This window comes from Pocillopora damicornis, chromosome 9 (assembly GCF_964200805.1).
Source record: "Pocillopora damicornis chromosome 9, jaPocDami1.2, whole genome shotgun sequence".
NCBI lineage: Eukaryota > Metazoa > Cnidaria > Anthozoa > Scleractinia > Pocilloporidae > Pocillopora > Pocillopora damicornis.
This window is the reverse complement of record NC_142678.1, coordinates 5997278-6021229: the sequence shown is the minus strand read 5'-3', so window position 1 is coordinate 6021229 and position 23952 is coordinate 5997278. Positions and strand designations below refer to the sequence as shown.

General features: G+C 35.9%; 1 long non-coding RNA gene and 1 pseudogene across 1 annotated transcript; one reads left to right on the top strand and one right to left on the bottom strand.

The window, feature by feature from the left end:
* LOC113683277 (uncharacterized) overlaps window positions 1-20109 on the top strand; it is a 31745-nt pseudogene extending 11636 nt beyond the window's left edge.
* Window positions 19627-23952, bottom strand: LOC113685226 (uncharacterized). The gene is made up of 4 exons (XR_003447544.2): window positions 23532-23952; window positions 21959-22012; window positions 21458-21564; window positions 19627-20921 (listed from the first exon to the last, which is right to left on the bottom strand). It is a non-coding gene; the product is annotated as an uncharacterized LOC113685226 (long non-coding RNA).

Below are 23952 nucleotides of genomic sequence, written 5' to 3'. Positions count from 1 at the left end.
TCGACTTTTAATTTTTTTATCTAGATATCAATGAGTGTGCTAAATCCCCTTGTAAGAACGGTGCTACTTGTCAAAATCTACCTGGAAGTTACCGATGCAAGTGTAAATCCGGATATACTGGACGAAACTGTCAAACTGGTGAGCTTTGTTTTAGGCTTCGAAATTTCATTAGGAACAGTAACTTTCATCTTGCCTTCATCTGAATTTGTTTAATCATTCCATTACCAAAATATCACCTTTCCTGAAAAGCACTTCATTGCATTTTGCTGTTCGTTGACCTAAAACCGTTTAAGAATGTACAACTAAATACCATTACCATTTTTTATTTACGTGTATTTCCCGATTTCCTTTTACTGAATACCACATCACATTTACATATTATTAAAATTGTTACTTTTAACAACAAAGGTCTAAATTGAGGGCCCCGCTGAAAACTGTTTTGGCGAGTTGGGCTCCCTTATTAAAAATCATTATTAGAAAAAAAATATAATTATATCAACGGAAATAATATTCCTGCTGCCACTTCAGGTCAAGATTGAGGGCCCCGCTGAAAACAATTTTGGCGAGTTGGGTTCCCTAATTAAAAATCATTATTAGAAAATAAATATCATTAAAATCATATGCCAACTGAATTATTATTTCCGCTGTCCTTAATCATTATTATTATCAGTATTATTGTTTGCGTTGGTAGTTGTTACTTACTTGTGATTTCGTCGTTGGATATCGATGAATGCGTTGAATCCCCATCCAAAAATGATGCTACTTGCCAAAATATTCCGGAAGTTACAAATGTAACTGTAAAGCCGGATTTACAGGCAGAGACTGCGGATAAGGTGACCTTCACCAAAATGGTTATTTATTGTCCACGAGCCATTTGCTCCAGTTTTTGAGATTACTTGCCACACAAATGATACTTACTTTGCAACCTCAGCAGTAGTAAAGGAGGCTTACTACTCTCAGCACTACTCTAGACATTAAGCGAAGCCATAAAAGGATGTGGTAAAAGAGGAGCGTGTTCTTCTAAATTACATCATTCCCTTAAGGACCAGTTATTTACAACATTAAATAATGTCTGAAAACGACAAAAAAAATGGCAATTTGTTGATTTTCTATTGTATAAAACAACTAGATTCTGTGTCCGAGGTTCTGTATACAAACAAATAAAAAAACTAATAGCTGAACCTTTTTTTTGTTGTTTCTCACAATTAGATGTCATCCGTGATCTAAAACAGACGCACGATATCTTAAAAATCTATTTAATAATTAAATAGAAAAATAACCTTGAATTATATACACAGATGTGGACGAGTGTACAGGTTCTCCTTGCGCAAACGGCGCTTTATGTCAAAACGTTCCCGGCAGTTACCAATGCAGTTGTAAATCAGGATTTGCAGGCAGAATCCCTCTCGTTGCATCCAAATTAAGACCATAATATTTTCGTGTTATACAAGTTTTTACTTCTGATAGTCTTATCCATTGGAGGATGCAAACGAAAGGAAATGGCCGTTTTAAATATAATTGCGGTTTAACTTATACTGATGCCTACTTTGTTATCTAGACATAAATGAGTGTGCTAAATCCCCGTGTAAGAACGGTGCTACTTGTCAAAATATCGCTGGAAGCTACCAGTGCGTCTGTAAACCTGGCTATACAGACAGTAACTGTGAGACAGGTAAGCTGCCTTGTAAATTTATATATCATCTTTTGGCGACATAGATGAGGTACATTTCTTTTATCGGACCATGTTCTAAAACCGCAATTAAAAGTTGTCTTTACGTCATCATGTATTGATTGGACGGTTCGTAAATGAAAATCATGTGAACTTCGATAAAGCGCTGTGTGTTCCTTGTAGAAAACTCGCGAAGAAGTCTTGAATAGTTCCTCTAGTATCGTTGCAACTAGAAGGTCCTCCATTATCTTTATCTGAAATTAGTTATTGGGTTTCTTATTCTATATACAGATATAGACGAGTGCGCTAAATCTCCGTGTCAAAACAATGCCTTGTGTCAAAATCTTCCGGGAGGTTACCGATGCAACTGTAAATCTGGACATACTGGACGAAATTGTGGAACTGGTGAATTTTTCCAGGCTTAAAAGTTTCATTAGGAACAATAACTTTCATATTGCCTTCATTTGAATTTCTTTTAATCATTTCATTACCGAGGTATACATCGCCTTTTCTGAGAAGCACTTCGTTGCATTTTGCAGTTCGTTGACTTAAATACCGTTTAGCAATAATTAATTGGGCACCACTATTATTGTTCATCAACTTTCATCCCCTCAGAAGACATTTTTGTGATTCCCCTATTTAATTCTGCCGCAAAAGATTGCGAATAAAATATATGACATATAAGAAGAGATACTTTTAACTTTAGACAAGAAAAGGTATAAATATTTGTACTTTCATATTTAGATATTGATGAGTGTGCTGGATCTCCTTGTAAGAACGGCGCTACATGTCAAAATATTCCCGGGAATTACCTGTGCAGATGTAAAGCAGGTTTTACAGGAAAGAACTGTAACACAGGTCAGCTACTCTGCTCTCTTTTTAATTTCAATACCTTTCTTGCAAACTATCTATCCATTTAGAATTATGAGCTTTATGCAATTTAGAATAACAAACTTTTATAAATATCTCCAGAAGGATTCAATTTCATTAATTTTGCATTTGAAAACGTGATTAGCGAGTGTCCTGGATTGTTTGTAGAAAGATATATATAATATGACATACAGGAAAAGGTACTTTTTATTTTATGCAAGAAAAGTTATATTAATTTGTACTTTTTTCTTTAGATATTGACGAATGTGCTGGATCTCCTTGTAAAAACGGCGCTAAATGTTCAAATATTCCCGGGAGTTACCTGTGCATTTGTGAAGCAGGTTTTACTGGGAAAAACTGCAACTCAGGTTAGTTAACTCGCTATTTTTTTCAATTCCAACACCTTTCTACAATCTATCTATCTGTGAACGTTTCGTATCTCTGAGGGGATTTTATTTAATAAATTTTGAATTTGGAAACGTATTTAATAAGCGAAAGGAAATGGTGGTTTTAAATATTACCGCGGTTAAAGTTCTTTTGACTTTTTAATTTTTTATTTAGACATCAATGAGTGTGCAAAATCCCCTTGTAAGAACGGTGCTACTTGTCAAAATATTCCTGGAAGTTACCGATGCAAGTGTAAATCCGGATATACTGGACGAAACTGTCAAACTGGTGAGCTTTGTTAGTCATCAAAATTTCATTAGGAACAGTCACTTTCATCTTGCCTTCATTTCAATTGTTTAATCATTTCATTACCAAGATATCGCCTTTCCTGAGAAGCACTTCCTTACATTTTGAAGTTCGCTCACCCAAATACTGTTTAAGAATATTTAATTGAGTACCATTATCATTCTTCATTTACGTGTATTTTCCGATATACTCTTTACTGAATACCACATCACATTTTCATACTATTACAATTGTTACTTTTAACAACCAAGGTCTAGATTGAGGGCGCCACAGAAAACAGTTTTGGCAAGTTAAGTTCCCTCATCAAGTCATTATTATTATTCCCGATGTCACTTAATCATTATTATTGTTACTATTATAATTAGTATTATTATCATTATCATTATTCGCATTGTTACTCAGTTGTGATTTCGTCTTTAGATATCGATGAATGTGTTGGATCTCCATGCAAAAACGGTGCTACTTGTCAAAATATTCCCGGAAGTCACAAATGTAATTGTAAACCCGGATTTACAGGCAGAGACTGCGGAAAAGGTGAACTTCACCAAAATGGTTATTTATTGTTACGCCACATGTCAAAATATTCCCGAGAGTTATTTGTGCAGTTGTAAAGCAGGTTTTACAGGAAGGAACTGCGACACAGGTCAGCTAGCCTGTTCTCTTTATAATTCCACTATCTTTCTACAATCTTTCTATTTAGAATTCTTAACTATTTGCAATATCACTGGAAGGAGTTAATTTCAATAATTCTGCATTTGGAACCGTATTTAATAAGTGTTCTGGATTGTTTTGAAAAAAAAAAGCAATAAGGATACTACAAGTCTAACGTGAGGTAACTGTTGGATTTCAAGACGATATGTCTTTCTCCTTGCATCCAAACAAGGATCATGACCAGTTTTATTTCTGGTAGTCTTATCCAGTTGAGAATGAAAACGGAAGTTGGTTGGTTTTAAAAGTTGGTTTTAAATATCATTGCGGTTGAGGTTATATTGACTTTAAATTTGCTATCTAGATATCAATGAGTGTGCTAAATTTCCTTGTAAGAACGGTGCAACTTGTCAAAATACTGCTGGAAGCTACCAATGCGCGTGTCAACGTGGCTATGCAGACAGGAACTGTGAGACAGGTAAGCTGCCTTGTAAAATTAAAAATCATCGTTTGGTACCATAGATGGGGTTCATTCCTCTCACTGGATCATATTCTAAAAAAGCGCAATTAAAAGTTGTGTTTCTGTCATCTTGTATTGATTGGACGGTTCTAAAATGATAAATATGTGAGCCCTGATAAAGCGCTGTGTGCTCCTTGTAGAAAAATCGATAAGAAGACTTGAATTGTTGTCTGAAATCTCTGCAACTAGAAAGTCCGTTGTCTTTATCTAAAATTAATGGTTTCTTATCTGGTTTCTTATTCTATACACAGATATAGACGAGTGTACTGCATCTCCGTGTCAAAACGATGCCTTGTGTCAAAATCTTCTAGGAAGTTATCGATGCAAGTGTAAATCCGGATATACTGGACGAAATTGTCAAATTGGTGAGCTTTGTTAGACTTAGAAATTCCATTAGGAACAGTTATTTTCATCTTGCCTTCATTTGAATTTTTTTTAATAATTTCATCACCAAGATATCGTCTTTCCTAAGAAGCGCTTCGTTTCATTTTACAGTTCGTTGCCTTAAATTCCTTTTAATAATATTTAATTGAGTACAATTATTATTGTTCATCAATTTTCATCCCCTTCTAGATATCTTTGTGATTTCCCTGTACTTTATTCTACCGCAAAAAAATAACAGATAAATAATTACAACATAAAAAGAGATACTTTAAACTTTAAGCAAGAAAAGTTAGATTAATTTATCCTTTTTTATTTAGATATTAACGAGTGTGCTGGATCTCCGTGTAAAAACGGTGCTACATGTCTTAATATTCCCGGGAGTTACCTCTGCAGATGTAAAGCAGGTTTTACAGGAAGGAACTGCAACGCAGTTCAGCTAGCCTGCTCTCTTTTTAATTCTAATACCTTTCTACAATCTATCTATTCATTTAGAATTACAAACTTTTATCAGTATCTCTGGAGAGAGTTAATTTCATTAATTTTGCATTTGGAAACGTAATAAGTAAGTGTCCTGGATTGTTTTTAAGATATATATAGAGAGAACACATCAAAAAAAATGGGAAGAGGCACTTTTTATTTCACGCAAGAAAAGTTATATTAATTTGCACTATTTTCTTTAGATATTGACGAATGTGCTGGATCTCCTTGCGAAAACGGCGCTAAATGTTCTAATATTCCTGGGAGTTACCTGTGCAGTTGTAAAGCAGGTTTTACAGGAAAGAACTGCGACACAGGTCAGCTAACCTGCTCTCTTTTTAAAGTGCCTATGACACGAAAATTTTTTTGTATTTTCTGGTTGACAGCGGTATTTAAAATAAGAAATAATCGACCTTCGCGCCTGGCGAGTTCTACTTGTCCATTCTTTTGTGCGTTGAAAGTAGGATTTGGCGGCCAAAAAGTGTCCCCATAAAGCGCGCGGCCAATAAGCTCATTTAACATAGCTGTCACGTAGAAAACTGTAAACACACACCTCGGAAACTTAAGTGGAGAGAGGAGAAATCCAAAGGAGAGTACGATCGTATTGCCTGACCGGAGCGCCAAATGATGTTAGGTACCAGAATAATACACATATACCGAGTACTTCTATACACTAATTTCCGAAGGATGAAGTTGTATGGCCAAATTGTACGCGTTTCGATCGTTGTCATCGAGGACATTTTACTCTTCAGTTTCGTCGGCCCTATTCCCCGCACCGGCTTCGAAGACGGCTGTTACGAACGCATACCATTAGTCAAATCATGGAAAGATAAACAATGAACTCAGCTTAAAAGAATGCCGATTAAGGGGCCTGTTCCCAGACCAACCACAACTGTTCAACATTCTTTTCTTTTCGGCGGGCATTTCGCAAGCGAAGAATAGTAAGCTCCTTATTGTTGTTTATTTCGCGCGCTAGAGATGTACCTATATTCCTTGTCTTTCCACGTGACTACATTTGCGCTTTTCTTATCGTATGAAAATCGAACCAATTGTATTTTCCATGGTATTTTGATAACAAACACATCATTTGTAATAAAGTTCAACTCATTTCCTGGGCTGACCGATTCCCTATTGCATGAACAATGCGAAACCTCTGGCGGATACTGACAAAAAAAAAAAAACACAAGCTCGAAGCGGCGGTGTGTTACTCTTAACCTGGGCTTCCGAAAATCCATCTCACGAGCCATCAATTCTCCCTGCTCTTCTGAAACTAAAAGTAGCCATTGTAGTGATAACAGCACTGCAACGAAATAAACGAAGAAACACAAGTTTTATTGAATTAGACGGTGACGAATCCAAGTGCTGTGTGAAAGTCGATACATACGAAATTTAACCATTGAGCGAAATGGATGATGATGAGGATGATGATCAAAAGTATTTCAACGCTGATTGATACAAAACTACAAGAGATGTGAGAGATTTGTAATTGTCAACTGAGAGTTTTTATAGTTTTCTACGTCATTACCCGCTAATTCGTTACCATTCCATGGGACATTTTTAAGACAAAATAGGGGCACTTTAGGGCCCAAAAAAAACCGTGTTTTGGGCTTTTTGAAATTTTTCTTCTACCGGAATTGGATTGTACATGTGATAAGCTAAATATTTAAGCCAAAAAAAGATTTGTGTCATCGGCACTATAATTCCAATACCTTTCTACAGTCTATCTATCCATTTAGAATTATGAACTATTTGCAATATCACTGGAAGGATTTGGAAACGTAATTAATAAGTGTCCTGGATTGTTTTGAAAAACGACAAAAAGGATGACAAAGTCTAAACATAAAGTTACTTTTCAATTTTTTGACGATACCTCTTTCTCGTAACATTCAAATTAAGATCATAATATTTTAGTTTTACATTAGTTTTTATTTCTGATAGTCTTATCCATTGGAGAATGCAAACGGAAAAAAATGGTAGTTTTAAATATCATTGCGGTTTAAGTTATATTGACGCCTACTTTGTTATCTAGACATCAATGAGTGTGCTAAGTCCCCTTGTAAGAACGGTGCTACTTGTCAAAATATAGCTGGAAGCTACCAGTGCGCGTGTAAACCTGGCTATACAGACAGGAACTGTGAGACAGGTAGGCCGCCCTGGAAGATTAAATATCATCTTTTGGCAACATAGATGAGATTTACTTCTCTCACTGGACCATATTCTAAAAGAGCGCCATTAAAAATTGTTCTTCCGTCATCTTGTATTGAGTGGACGGTTCTAAAATGATAATCAACTTGGTTTCTTATTCTATATACAGATATAGACGAGTGTGCTGCACCTCCGTGTCAAAACGATGCCTTGTGTCAAAATCTTCCTGGAAGTTACCAATGCAAGTGTAAGTTCGGATATACTGGACGAAACTGTCAAACTGGTGAGTTTTCTTGCGCTTAAAAGTTTTATTAGGAACACGAACTTTCATCTTGCCTTCATTTGAATTTTTTAAAATCATTTCAGTACCAAAATACCGCCTTGCATTTGTACTTTTTTATTTAGATATTAACGAATGTGCTGGATCTCCTTGTAAAAACGGCGCTACATGTCAAAATATTCTCGGGAGTTACCTGTGCAGATGTAAAGCAGGTTTTACAGGAAGAAACTGCAACTCAGGTCAGGTAGTCCGCTCTCTTTTTAATTTCACCACCTTTCTACAATCTATCTATCCATTAAGAATTATGAACTTTTTGCAATTTAGAATTACAAACTTTTACAGTATCTTCAGAAGGATTCAATTTCATTAATTTTGCATTTGAAAACGTGATTGATGCGTGTTCTGGATTGTTTTTAAAAAAATAACTATTTATAATGAGGAAGAGGCACTTTTTACTTTATGCAAGAAAAGTTATATTAATTTATACTTTTTTCTTTAGATGTTGACGAATGTGCTGGAACTCCCTGTAAAAACGGCGCTAAATGTTCTAATATTCCCGGGAGTTACCTTTGCAGTTGTAAAGCAGGTTTTACAGGAAAGAACTGCGACACAGGTTAGCTAGCTCGCTCTCTTTTCAATTCCAACACCTTTCTACAATCTATCTGTGAACTTTCCGCAATATCTCTGAGGGGATTTTATTTCATTAATTTTGCATTTGGAAACGTATTTAATAAGCGAAAGGAAATGGTGGTTTTAAATATTACCGCAGTTAAAGTTCTTTTGACTTTTAATTTGTTATTTAGACATCAATGAGTGTGCAAGATCCCCCTGTAAGAACGGTGCTACTTGTCAAAATATTCCTGGAAGTTACCGATGCAAGTGTAAATCTGGATATACTGGACGAAACTGTCAAACTGGTGAGCTTTGTAAGGCTGAAAAATTTCATTAGGTACACAAACTTCCATCTTGCCTTCATTTGAATATTTTTAGTCATTTCTTTATCATGTATGAGCATCATCATAAACAATTTTCTGCTTCTCTATTTTATAAAACAACTAGATTCGGTGTCCGGAGGTATGTACAGTAACAAATGACAAAAACGTCACAATGTGGTAATAACATTAGTGACACACTTTATAGCTGAACCTTGTTTTTTGTTGTTGTTGTTGTTGTTTCTTACATTTAGATGTCATCCGTGATCTAGAACAGACGCACGACAGCATTGAATCTATTTGTTAATTAAATAGAGAACTGACTTTTAATTATATATACAGATGTGGACGAGTGCACAGGTTCTCCTTGCAAAAACGGTGCTCTGTGTCAAAATGTTCCCGGCAGTTATCGATGCAGTTGTAAATCAGGATTTGCGGGCAGAAACTGTCAAAGAGGTTTGTGGACTCAAGAGACAACCTTTCTGGGACTAACTGAACTTTCATCCCGTCAAAGGCATATTTGTGACTCCCCTATATTTAATTATATCGCAAAAACAAACAAATATATAATTATAATCTACAGAAAGAGGTAGTGCTAACTTTAGGCACGAAATGTCATATTTATTAGTACTTTCATATTTAGATATTGACGAGTGTCCTGGATCTCCTTGCAAAAACGGCGCTACATGTCAAAATATTCCCGGGAGTTACCTGTGTAGTTGTAAAGCAGGTTTTACAGGAAGGAACTGCGACACAGGTCAGCTAGCTCGCTCTCTTTCTAATTCCACTATCTTTCTACAATCTATCTATCCATTTAGAATTAAACGATTTTTTGTAATATTTCTGGAGGAGTTAATTTCATCAATTTGTTAACGTATTTAATAAGTGTCCTGAATTGTTTTGAAAAAAAAGGATGCTAAAGTCCAAACATAAAGTTACTTTTCAATTTCTAGACGTTACGTCCTTCTCGTTAAATTCAAATTAAGATCACAATATTTTAATGTTACACCAGTTTTTATAGGTGATAGTCTTATCTATTGAAAGTTGCAAACGAAAGGAAATGATAGTTCTAAATATCATTGCGGTTTAAGTAATATTGACTTTAAATCTGTTATCTAGATATCAATGAATGTGCTAAGTCCCCTTGTAAGAACGGTGCTATTTGTCAAAATATTGCTGGAAGCTACCAATGCGCGTGTAAACCTGGCTACTTAGACAGGAACTGTGAGACAGGTAAGGTGCCCCGAAAGATTAAATATCATCTTTTCTCTCACTGAACCATATTCTAAAAAAGCGCCATTAAAAGTTGTACTTCTGTCATCTTGGACGGACGGTTCTAAAATAACAATCGTGAACTTCGATAAGGCACTGTGTGTTCCTTGTAGAAATATCGGAAAAAAGTCTTGAATAGTTGCTCTAAAATGTCTGCATCTAGAAAGTCCTCCATTGTCCTTATTTAAAATTAGACATGTGGTTTCTTATTCCATATACAGATATAGATGAGTGCGCTGAATCTCCGTGTCGAAACGATGCCTTGTGTCAAAATCTTCCTGGAAGTTACCGATGCAAGTGTAAATCCGGATACATTGGACGAAACTGCGAAAGTGGTGAGCTTTGTCAGGCTTAAAAGTCTCATTAGGAACAATAACTTTCATCTTGCCTTCATTTGAAGTTTTTTTAATTATTTCATTACCAAGATATCGCCTTTCCTGAGAAGCACCTCGACGGAGTACCATTATCATTGTTTATTTACACGTATTTTGCGATGTACTCTTTACTGAATACCATATCACATTTACATACTATTAAAATTTATTGAAAATCATTATTAGAAAATAAATGTCATTACAATTATATACCAACAGAATTATTATTCCCGCAATCACTTAATGATCATTGTTGTTATCATCATTATTATTATCATTATCATTATTATTATTGTTATCATTACTGACGTTGTTATTTGTGATTTGTCTTTAGATATCGATGAATGTGTTGGATCTCCATGCAAAAACGGTGCTACTTGTCAAAATATTCCCGGAAGTCACAAATGTAACTGTAAACCCGGATTTATAGGCAGAGACTGCGGAAAAGGTGAACTTCACTAAAATGGTTATTTATTGTTACGCTACATGTCAAAATATTCCCGGGAAATATTTTTGTCGTTGTAAAGCGGGTTTTACAGGAAAGAACTGCGACACAGGTCAGCTAGCCTGCTCTCTTTCTAATTCCACCATCTCTCTATTTAGAATTCTGAACTATTCGCAATATCACTGGTAGGAGTTAATTTCATTAATTCTGCCTTTGGAACCGTATTTAATAGGTGTTTTGGATTGTTTTGAAAAAAAAGAAACAAAAAAAATGCCACAAGTCTAACGTGAAGTAACTGTTGAATTTTAAGACGATATGTCTTTCCCCTTGCATCCAAATAAGGATCATAACCAGTTTTTATTTCTAATAGTCTTATCCAGTGGAGAATGCAAACGAAACGGGAAGGAAATGTTGGTTTTAAATATTATTTCGGTTGAGGTTACATTGATACATATAAATTTAATATCTAGATATCAATGAGTGTGCTAAATCCCCATGTAAGAACGGTGCAACTTGTCAAAATACTGCTGGAAGCTACCAATGCGCGTGTCAACGTGGCTATGCAGACAGGAACTGTGAGACAGGTAAGCTGCCTTGTAAAATTAAAAATCATCGTTTGGTACCATAGATGGGGTTCATTTCTCTCACTGGATCATATTCTAAAAAAGCGCAATTAAAAGTTGTGTTTCCGTCATCTTGTATTGATTGAACGGTTCTAAAATGATAAATATGTGAGCCCTGATAAAGCACTTTGTGTTCCTTGTAGGAAAATCGATAAGAAGACTTGAATTGTTGTCTAAAATCTCTGCAACTAGAAAGTCCTACGTTGTCTTTATCTATAATTAGTGGTTTCTTTTTTGGTTTCTTATTCTATGTACAGATATAGACGAGTGTACTACATCTCCGTGTCAAAACGATGCCTTGTGTCAAAATCTTCCAGGAAGTTACCGATGCAAGTGTAAATCCGGATATACTGGACGAAATTGTCAAATTGGTGAGCTGATTAGGCCTAGAAATTCCATCAGGAACAGTAATATTCCTCTCGCCTTCATTTGAATTTTTCTAAGATATCGTCTTTCCTGAGAAGCGCTTCGTTTCATTTTACAGTTTGTTGCCTTAAATTCCGTTTAATAATATTTAACTGAGTACAATTATTATTGATCATCAATTTTCATCCCCTTCTAGATATCTTTGTGATTTCCCCGTACTTAATTCTACCGCAAAAAAATAACAGATAAATAATTATAACATATAAAAAGAGATACTTTAAACTTTAAGCAAGAAACAGGGTCGGCCAGGGTTTTTGGGTATTCGGTATTCAGGGGCGTTTTAAATCGGGTATACGGTATATTGCAGCTTAAATATGGGTATTCAGTATATCACTTTCTTTGAATTTCAGGTATAAAGTATTCAAAGCTTCGATTATTTTTGGGTATATTTGGAGGAATTTGGGGTATTTTGGGGTATTTTGTCGATTTTTTTTCGGGTATATTGGTATTCCACTACCCCCCCTGGCCGACCCTGAAGAAAAGTTAGATTAATTTATCCTTTTTTATTTAGATATTAACGAGTGTGCTGGATCTCCGTGTAAAAACGGTGCTACATGTCTTAATATTCCCGGGAGTTACCTCTGCAGATGTAAAGCAGGTTTTACAGGAAGGAACTGCAACGCAGGTCAGCTAGCCTGCTCTCTATTTAATTCCAATACCTTTTCACAATCTATCTATTCATTTAGAGTAACAAACTTTTATCAGTATCTCTGGAGAGAGTTAATTTCATTAATTTTGCATTTGGAAACGTAATTAGTAAGTGTCCTGGATTGTTTTCAAAATATATATATATAGAGAACATATCAAAAAAAATGGCAAGAGGTTATATTAATTTGCACTATTTTCTTTAGATATTGACGAATGTTCTGGATCTCCTTGTAAAAACGGCGCTAAATGTTCTAATATTCCTGGGAGTTACCTGTGCAGTTGTAAAGCAGGTTTTACAGGAAAGAACTGCGACACAGGTAACTCGCTCTCTTTTTAAAGTGCCTATGACACGAATTTTTTTTTGTATTTTCTGGTCGACAACGGTATTTAAAATAAGAAATAATCGACCTTCGCGCCTGGCGAGTTCTACTTTTCCATTTTTTTGTCCATTGAAAGTAGGATTTGGCGGCCAAAAAGTGTCCCGATTAAGCAAGCGGCCAATACGCTCATGTAACATAGCTGTCACGTAGAAAACTGTAAACACACACCTCGGAAACTAAAGTGGTGAGAGGAGAAATCCAAAGGATAGGACGATCGTATTGCCTGACCGGAGCGCCAAATGATGTTAGGTACCAGAATAATACACATATACCGAGTACTTCTATACACTAATTTCCGAAGGATGAAGTTGTATGGCCAAATTGTACGCGTTTCGATCGTTGTCATCGAGGAGATTTTACTCTTCAGCGTCGTCGGCTCTATTCTCCGCACCGGCTTCGAAGATGGCTGTTACGAACGCATATCATTAGTCAAATCATGGAAAGATAAACAATAAACTCAGCTTAAAAGAATGCCGATTAAGGGGCCTGTTCCCAGACCAACCACAACTGTTCAACATTCTTTTCTTTTCGGCGGGCATTTCGCAAGCGAAGAATAGTAAGCTCCTTATTGTTGTTTATTTCGCGCGCTAGAGATGTACCTATATTCCTTGTCTTTCCACGTGACTACATTTGCGCTTTTCTTATCGTATGAAAATCGAACCAATTGTATTTTCCATCGTATTTTAATAACAAACACATCATTTGTAATAAAGATCAACTCATTTCCTGGGCTGACCGATTCCCTGTTGCATGAACAATGCGAAACCTCTGGCGGATACTGACAAAAAAAAAACCACAAGCTCGAAGCGGCCGTGTGTTACTCTTAACCTGGGCTTCCGAAAATCCATCTCACGAGCCATCAATTCTCCCTGCTCTTCTGAAACTAAAAGTAGCCATTGTAGTGATACCATTGTGATAACAGCACTGCAACGAAATAAACGAAGAAACACAAGTTTTATTGAATTAGACGGTGACGAATCCCAGTGCTGTGTGAAAGTCGATACATACGAAATTTAACCATTGAGCGAAATGGATGATGATGAGGATGATGATCAAGAGTATTTCAACGCTGATTGATACAAAACTACAAGAGATGTGAGAGATTTGTAATTGTCAACTGAGAGTTTTTATGGTTTTCTACGTCATCACCCGCTAATTCGTTACCAGTCCATGGAACATTTTTAAGACAAAATAGGAGCACTTTAGGGCCCAAAAAAAACCGTGTTTTGGGCTTTCTGAAATTTTTCTTCTACCGGAATTTCGGATACGTCTTTCTCGTTACATTCAAATTAAGATCATAATATTTTAGTTTTACATTAGTTTTTATTTTTGATAGTCTTATTTATTTTTAGAATGCAAACGGAAGGAAATGGTAGTTTTAAATATCATTGCGGTTTAAGTTATATTGACGCCTACTTTGTTATCTAGATATCAATGAGTGTGCTAAATTCCCTTGTAAGAACGGTGCTACTTGTCAAAATATTGCTGGAAGCTACCAGTGCGCGTGTAAACCTGGCTATACAGACAGGAACTGTGAGACAGGTAGGCCGCCTTGGAAGATTAAATATCATCTTTTGGCGACATAAATGAGATTTACCTCTCTCGCTGGACCATATTCTAAAAGAGCGCCATTAAAAATTGCTCTTCCGTCATCTTGTATTGATTGGACGGTTCTAAAATGATAATCATGTGTACTAAGTTTCTTATTCTATATAAATAGATATGGACGAGTGCGCTGCATCTCCGTGTCAAAACGATGCCTTGTGTCAAAATCTTCCTGGAAGTTACCAGTGCAAGTGTAAATTCGGATATACCGGACGAAATTGTGAAACTGGTGAGTTTGGTTGCGCTTAAAAGTTTTATAAGGAACAGGAACTTCCATTTTGCCTTCATTTGAAATTTTTCAAATCATTTCAGTACCAAAATACCGCCTTGAATTTATACTTTTTTATTTAGATATTAACGAATGTGCTGGATCTCCTTGTAAAAACGGCGCTACATGTCAAAATATTCCTGGGAGTTACCTGTGCAGATGTAAAGCAGGTTTTACAGGAAGAAACTGCAACTCAGGTCAGCTAGCCCACTCTCTTTTTAATTCCAACACCTTTCTACAATCTATCTATCCATTTAGAATTATGAACTTTTTGCAAATTATAATCACAAACTTTTATCGGTATCTCCAGAAGGATTTAATTTCACTAATTTTACATTTGAAAACGTGATTGCTGAGTGTCCTGGATCGTTTTTAAAAAAATAATTATATATAATATGATGTATAGGAAGAGGTACTTTTTACTTTATGCAAGAAAAGTTATATTAATTTGTACTTTTTTCTTTAGGTGTTGACGAATGTGCTGGATCTCCTTGTAAAAACGGCGCTAAATGTTCAAATATTCCCGGGAGTTACTTGTGCAGTTGTAAAGCAGGTTTTACAGGGAAGAACTGCGACGCAGGTTAGCTAACTCGCTCTCTTTTCAATTCCAACACCTTTCTACAATCTAACTATCTATGAACGTTTCGCAGTATCTCTAAGGGGATTTTACTTGATTAATTTTGAATTTGTAAACGTATTTAATTTGTAAACGTAGTTCTTTTGACTTTTAATTTGTTATTTAGACATCAATGAGTGTGCAAAATCCCCTTGTAAGAACGGTGCTAGTTGTCAAAATCTTCCTGGAAGTTACCGATGCAAGTGTAAATCCGGATATACTGGACGAAACTGTCAAACTGGTGAGCTTTCTTAGGCTTAAAAATTTCATTAGGAACAGTTACTTTCATCTTGCCTTAATTTCAATTTTTTAACCATTTCATTACCAAGATATCGCCTTTTTTGAGGAGCACTTCGTTGCATTTTGCATTCCTGTTTAAGAATATTTAATTGAGTACCATTATCATTCTTCATTTACGTGCATTTCCCGATATACTCTTTACTGAATACCACATCACATTTTCATACTATAAGAATTGTTACTTTTAACTACCAACGTCTAGATTGAGGGCCCCGCTGAAAACAGTTTTGGCGAGTTAAGTTCCCTCATCAAGTCATTATTAGGAAATAAATATCATTTTAATTATATACCAACGGAATTATTATTCCCGATGTCACTTAATCATTATTATTGTTACTATTATAATAAGTATTATTATCATTATCATTATTCGCATTGTTACTCAGTGGTGATTTCGTCTTTAGATATCGATGAATGTGTTGGATCTCCATGCAAAAACGGTGCAACTTGTCAAAACATTCCCGGAAGTCACAAATGTAATTGTAAACCCGGATTTAAAGGCAAAGATTGCGGAAAAGGTGAACATCACAAAAATGGCTCTTTATTGTTTACGAACTATTTGCTCCATTTTTTTAGATTTCTTGTTACCCAAATAATACTTACTTTGCAGCCTCAGCAGTAGGAAAGAGGGCCTACTACTACTATTAATAATATCTAGAAATTATCAAACATAATAATGATAAAAATACCTTCAGATGCAAATTTTTATTCTTAGAAAATCTTGTTAATAGGAACAAACTCTTTAAGACTAACTAACTTCCCTTTGCGGGCTTAAAAGTGCTTCTGTTATTTTGTATTTGGAGATATCGACGAGTGTGCTGGATCTCGTTGCAAAAACGGCGCTGGTTGTCAAAATCTTCTGGGGAGTTACCAGTGCAGTTGTAAAACAGGTTATGCAGGCAGAAACTGCGAGAAAGGTAAATATTTTCAAAATTTCTGAAACGCTGTTTGGAATGTCTTCGCAATTCTGCAGACACATTGCAGTTTTTTGCTGATAAGAAACGAGTTTTTAGAGGTTTTTTTAAACAAGTATGTACTCTTTTTTATCTTATTTTTTTAGATGTGAATAGGTGCCTTGAATCTCCCCGCAAAAACGAAGCCGTCTGTCGTAATAGTCGCGGTCGTTAGCATTGCAATTGTCAATCCGGTTTTACAGGCAGAAATTGTGAACAGGCCCTAAAAGTCCAATTTTTGTAACAAAGCCACTCCTATTTACTGAACTGGAACGTTGTGCATGTGCTTACACCTTAGAGACTTTGTCTTCGCAGATATCGATGAATGCGTCACTGAAAAGCCCTGTAAAAATAATGCCAAGTGTGATAACATCCCTGGCAGTTACCGCTGTAGCTGCGCCCGTGGGCACACTGGACGCAACTGCCATATTGGTTAGTTATGCTTTTGTTTTGCTTCAAACTGAATATATATTTCATCACTCTCAAACTAGGGGAAAATTAGATTTTCTGTTCACCATTCATTTGAACTACTTTGTCGCAGTCGCATGATTAACGTTCTTTTGGCTCTGCAGATATCAATGAATGCGCAAAACAAAATGGCGGATGCTCTCACAGGTGCACTAACACTGATGGTAGCTTTACATGCTCTTGCCCAGATCCTGAACTGAATTTAGCACCCGATCGTCGAACTTGTGTAGGTAAGAAAATTGGTATCACCTCCGCAGGTTGTTCATTATGAATTAATTTTAGGGAAAAATTGAGATTCATTTTAATAATATAGAACATACAACTTCATTATTTATATAGCGCAAAATACATGGGTATATGATCATGATCTAATGCACTTTACATTACGATGCGTAGAATATGCTTTAATATTACAATGAAATGGATAAAAAAAATCACATCTTCCCTAAATAGTTAAGAAATTTATACTGGATAAAAAAATAAATATATATTTGCATGTAAAAATCTATGTTAAAATACCATAGGTCACAGGGTAAAAGCTAATTTTTTAGCCGTGCCATAAAAGTTTTGAGATTGCCGAAAGCTCTCAGCTCGCCTAAAAAGGGCTGCAAAGAACGCTCTGTCTCCTCTTTTTTTTTTCCATAGCCAATGATGTTGACGTCAAGTGTTTTAAAAACTACATGTCAATCACACTACCCAAAACCCTCCTTCTTGGGTTAAGCCGTGAGCATGTCACTCTACGAGATCTCAACTGCGTTGCTACGGAAACAAGTACCCATTACACCCTTACGACAGCTTTCACCGATTGTGGCACGACCGCCACGTTCAGAAAGGGCGCCGTTGTCTATAGTAACACAGTTTTGGAAATACCAGTGGAAGGTGACGCTATGGTAACCAGAGTTCGCGAGATTGAGATTCCTTTCAGTTGCTATTTCAAATCCAGCGGTGATGCAATATCTGTTGGATACAAACCTGACATCAGGAAACTAGTTGTCGACGAAGATGGGAAAGGAAACTTTTCACTTAATCTAGACATGTTTGCAGATAAAAAGTAAGCTTGCATGAAGTGTATACTTAGGTAACCATGCATCGTGGGAGACCAAATAGGGAGTTTGTCTTGAAGCATTTTGAGCTTTCTACTCTATCATACTCGGGTTCGAAATAATTCACTAAAACCTGGAGCAACAAACTTCCATTGTTCCACATTTCAGCGTCAGTTGAAATTTCCTTAAGAGGGCGCAAAAGTAGTAAGTGCTGATGTTCCATCGAAGAACAATGAAGAAAAAATATTTGCTTGCTTTCGCATTTTCTGTTGCTCTAAACATTCTTCTTTTTTTTTTTAACCAGGTTCACCCTACCATACAGAGAAGAGGACTATCCAGTGCAAATCAAACAAAAACAGGATCTGTGTTTTCGAGCGTCCGTAAAATCCGAGGACAAAAATTTGTCGGTTTTAGTGGAAAATTGTTTCGCTACTTCCTCCAAAAATACTTACCTTGCGGCTAAATATTATCTCGTCAAGAACGGGTGAGATGTATACTATCGTTCCATGTGTCATTAAAAGGGATAAACAATGCGACGAGCTAATGCCACTGAAAAAAAGTTGGAGACAATTTGCTTCATGACAATATATCTGTGGAAATCTTGGCCGCTGTGACTAGTCGTATAGATTCAGGCTGGTTTGAGTTTGTACGATACTCGCAGCTAGTAAGATGAGTCACAACTTAACTTATTAAAGAAGCAGCACACACGAAACTATTTTTTCCAATAATTTAATCCACCCTTTCAAACAGACAGATTTTTATGAGATCTGAAATTACACCTTGAACAAAGTTTAGTATACAACGACTTCTCAGAATCTCCAAAGAGAAAAAGTAAAAATTTTTGTTGGATATCAGGCCTTTGCAAATCAGAGACGGATTAATATTTCTCATTGAAATGTTTCCATGTGGTGTTTTGTAGATGCTGTGTCGATAAAACGACCAAATTCGTTCCAACTCCTAAAACTGAAGAATCCAGATTCTCCATCGAAGGATTCAAGTTCATTGCTGATCATCCATTTGTGTTTCTTCATTGCCAAATGAGGATTTGTGATTCAGATGACCTGAATTCCAGATGTTCTCAAGGATGTTTGAAAGGATCGAGGGAAAAGCGAGACGCTAACAATGAGTATAAGTTGTACTCTTTGGTACAGGGCCCTCTTACAACTGATGATGACGTAGAAGAAACGAAAGCCAATCAAAAGACTGTAAAAGGTAAAATAGCAACGGACTGTTTTCTTCAGCTTTTTAATAAACGCCAAATATAAATATGCGAAGTGATTTTGGAACTTAAGTTGACAGTGAGGACTGCAACAAGATAAAAACCAATCTAAAACCTTTAGCCCCAAAAATGCCTGGCTTTTGATTTATCCTTCCAGTATATTCCTTGAATCAAATGTAGAGGTCATGGGATTAGAGAGAAAGATCACCATTTTGCAAAAGAATCTCCTGACTGTCGATAAGTTCTTCTTGCCAGTGTCATAGGTACTGTGAAGAAAGCATATGGAGAACATGAATGCTGATGTTAGTGTGTTGAAGGTTGAGGAGCTCAGATAGCATCTTGACTTCAGAAATAATACTAAAAGTCAGTTTTCCCGTTGGAAACTTTTGTTTAATCCACGTTTCAATGGTCTTTACATTGTTTTATGTTAATCTTCATCATCTTAAACTTCTACTTCTCTCTAGCCTTCTTTTTCAACCTTTTTGAAATCAGGACCTTGGTGAAAACTCAAATAAAAATGATAAGATAATAAATATAATGATAATAATAGTGATCCCTATCATAATTATCATCTTCATCTTTACTCTTATGATTGCCTTTACTAATTTTGACATCATTTATTTTCCTTTTTGCTAACAATTTTGAAGGTGCATAGTTTTTACTCGGTAAACTTATTCACCCAGATTTAACAATGCGTAAGAAAATTCCTTTTATTAAAAATCCTTTGGTTTATTTCAGATGCCACCATACCAGTAGTCCTTCCTTTACTTATACTGGCTGTGATTTGCATTGTGGGAATGATTTGGTTAGATCACAAAAGAAAAAGAGTCGCTCGTGTGTATGCTCCATAGTCAATGACGTCAGAGGACCAAAGCCTCCTGCACTACCCTGTTGGTGGCCTGAAGTGACAAAAAAAACTAAACAAAAATTGTCTTCAAGATTTTTTGTAGTAAAGAAAATAAAAAAAAGATCGCTTGAGCCAAAAGATTTGTAAATTTTGATGAGAAGTCGCTACGACACAAAATGATTTACAAAAACTAGTAGAATATCAAGCAGACTGAGAAATTCAGCGGATCGAAACTCGTCAACTATAACTTTAGCTAAATGTATCATATCCAGTGGGTGACAACTCGGTAAAACCTATTCAGCGGTATCTCTCATAACTAAGGAAATATTTTAAAGTTTTGATACTAGAAAATGTAAATCTGAGACCAAAGATGAAACGACCGAAGGCAAAATTAACAATTAAATCGATAAATCAGATAAACAGTGGTTTTAATTTATCAAAATAAATATACAACATACGACTCCGGAATATAATATACGATTCCTTTATTCGCCACAGTATAAAAAAAGTTTAGATTTACGAAAAAAATCACGGCATGCAGAAAGAATCTTGTGATTCGTCTAAGCTCCTGCCAAGCGACAATGTTGTTGTTGTTGTTTTTTTTTTTTTAATAGTGTTTATTACTTCCAAAAATGAAATTAGGTAGCCTTCAAATGTCAGTTTGAAAGAAAACTCGTCAAGTCAGGCTGAATTTCTAGTCGCACCATCGTCTTCCATGTATGAAGTAATTCGCTTCTTTAAAGCTAACTACAATAGGGTTTATTTCTTCCTCGTTTCATTTCTCGAAGGTTTATCCTGACTGAACGCCAGCCGTTGCTGTGGAATTAAGATGAAAAACAATGCATGAATATAAAATCAAAGTACGTTGTTAGATAAGCCTGTTAAGTTCACTTCAGTGAAGTGTAACATAAAAGTATAGTGGATCTTAAATTGCGTAAAGCACGGCTTTGGCGAAAATAATTGATCCTTTCTTAAACCAAGATTCGTCGTGTGTATTCCAAAATGTTGTCAAAAATATTCTGATTACCCTTCCGATATTTGTGCAGTTAAGACACATGCTACACGTCCATAGAATAGAATGGCTTTTTAGACAACGTTCATTAGATATAATTACAATTTCAGGTGGGCTTTCCCATCTCCCGCTAAAAGGAAGCTAAATTTTCTGTCACTCCTTCTTAGTGTCGAAGAGACATCAACGCCTCATTAACCTAGGGCTAGTGGTTTCATTTTTTTCCTCGCTCTTTTTCCTTTTTTTTCTCTATTTTTCAACGTCAACTGTGTCTTCTACACCAAGCAAGAGCACATATAACTGGTCAGGTCACATTTCAATTGTGTAAAGTTTTTGTATGTACCTTTAAACGCTACGGGCACACAATATAACCAGACTTCCTGCAAACACAATTGTTGCTCAGTTTTTCGCCAACTCTTAGGATTCTATCGTTGAACCAACAGATTGTTTCTGCCAACAAAAACATATTTTAACAAAATTGCAGTACATCAAGTAATCAGCGGATAAGACTCGAGAAAAATAATTCGTTAAGCAGCTGCCAGCTTTAGTCAAAATTCTTTACCTTAGTAACACTATTAGAAAAAACGTACCCTTTGATTTTAGATATACTGGAACATTTTTGAGACTCGTCTATTCAGGAAATCCATACATCACTTTTTTTACCGCTTTTATTTCACGTGATAATACTCTAGAGAACAATTTCTTTCAAATTTCCCCTTTTTCACATGCATATGTTCGCATAATTTGCAAAAGATTAAGCTAGGAATTCCCTTGAGACCTAAAATGTTACAATTCAAAACCTCAAGGCGATAATATTTCTTGATTTATTCTACCTTTGGTTTACCTTCGTTGCCTTGATTGTCTTGTTCTTCAACTTCGTTCCAGTATTCCTCGGTGACTAATGAAATGAAAATAAATAAATTGTGACAGGTCAACGTAACTTCGTTAAAATCTGAATAGATAAAATTTACCTGATCTTCTCATTGGCCCTAAGTGATAAATAAAATCTGTTCTTTAACTCTTTGAAAAGTTTATTTTGTTTTGTGAGAAATATTGAAGGAAAAAAAATAAAAACGGGAACAGTCAATGTAATGATGTTGCACATCAATCCTTTATTCTTATACCATATTATCAAAGATAAAATATACTTCAAGCTAGATAAAAATAATGGTTATTGAAAATTGTTTTCAAGGAAGAAATAGGTTTAGGTCTTTCTTAATTAGAAGTACCCTTGACCCTAGTCTCCTTCGCAGTCGTTCTCAAATTCGTCACGCAACGCTCCTTAGTCAACGTTCGCTGAGGAGAGGCGTTGCGTGACAAGTCTGAGAATAGCTGCGCAGGAGGCTGCCGTGAGCCAATGAGTGACAAAAGTAGTTGGCACACCTCCCCTCCTGGGTGGGCGAAAAACATTCATTCGACATAATAAATATTATCTCATGATATATTATACAACCAATACACAACCTATTATAATATAAATATTATAATAGGTTGCTTGCAAGTCCTCCCTTTTCCCCTTGAACAATGTTACCAGAAATTTGTGATCATTTCGTAAAACCAGGCAACATTCAAATCGGGAGGATGGGAGATAAATAAAGGTTACAGGAAAATTCAGAGAGAATTCAGTTTTATATCAGGAAAACATTTTCATGTTTACATGTTCGTCTCATCAACTTTTTTTTTTTTTGAAAATGTATTGATATAGAGACGAGAAATTACATTCTGGGCATCGTTCAGAAAACAGGATATTTGCTTTTAAAATCATCAGTGTTGAGTGTGCTCGTGACATAGCGCAGAGCACGCATCTTAATTCAAAGAATAAGCCAAAAATTTTCCCCTCTTCGTCAGTCATTTCAAGAATTTATGGGATTAAGTGTTTTCCTAGAAGCGCTCTGCGCACGGATACTTATCATCTTCATTTATTAAAAAAATAAGTTCTTGCAAATAAATTTTTGCCTCTGTTTCGAGCAAATGTTCTAAAATAACGAACTCATAGTTGTCTCGACGAACTTGGTGGATGATTCACTGCGTCTGGCGGCGTTAAAACAGTTCCGATTGAAAATTTGCCCTTTGGACTTACCTTCCCGTTAAATGCACAGAAGGTTGTGATTTCATATGGTTTGTATGAAGAAGACAGCGATTAAATATATCCTCTTGTCTGAATTGTGTTCTCTTGAATGTGCCATGTTATCTGGTACACGTGCAAGCCCATAGTTACGCTTATTTTTTCGCCATCACCGCCATGGTGAGATAGGTCTCTTACATATTCAACGCAGCATTCGGTCATGTGCTGGCAATTTTTCAACGGTTTGTCGTAATGAAGTTCATCAGTCTGCAATATTCGACGTCTGAACTTAATATGAAGACGCAGAGGTAATTCTAGCTTCGTAAAAATTTACGTGATATAGATCACCTACCTACGTGCTCGAAGTCGGACTGATCCCCACCACGACAGATTAAAACTAGGTGAACCAAAATCACTGTATATAGTGTTATCTTTGCCAACATGGTTATCTTAATTCAGAGAGCACCTTCAAAAACTCTTTCGTGTGTTCCACAGCACTTTTGTAATGTGTTGCATGGAAAATAAATCATAGGCGTTCGTTCTGGTTTTTTTAAAAAAACAGAAGCTCTCAGACCACCGCAAATGTTCTCGTCTGTGTCTAGGCTGGGATCGCTTTCAGGTCTTGCGCTTGAGAATCTAGGTCATGGAATAGTGCCAAGACGTTTAGAGGGCTTGTTTGGTTCACACAAATCGATAACGAATCGAGAGTTTAACAGGAGTATGAGCTAAAATCTGAGAGATCAGAGCTAAGAAATTGTAAAAAGCTGTTGTTT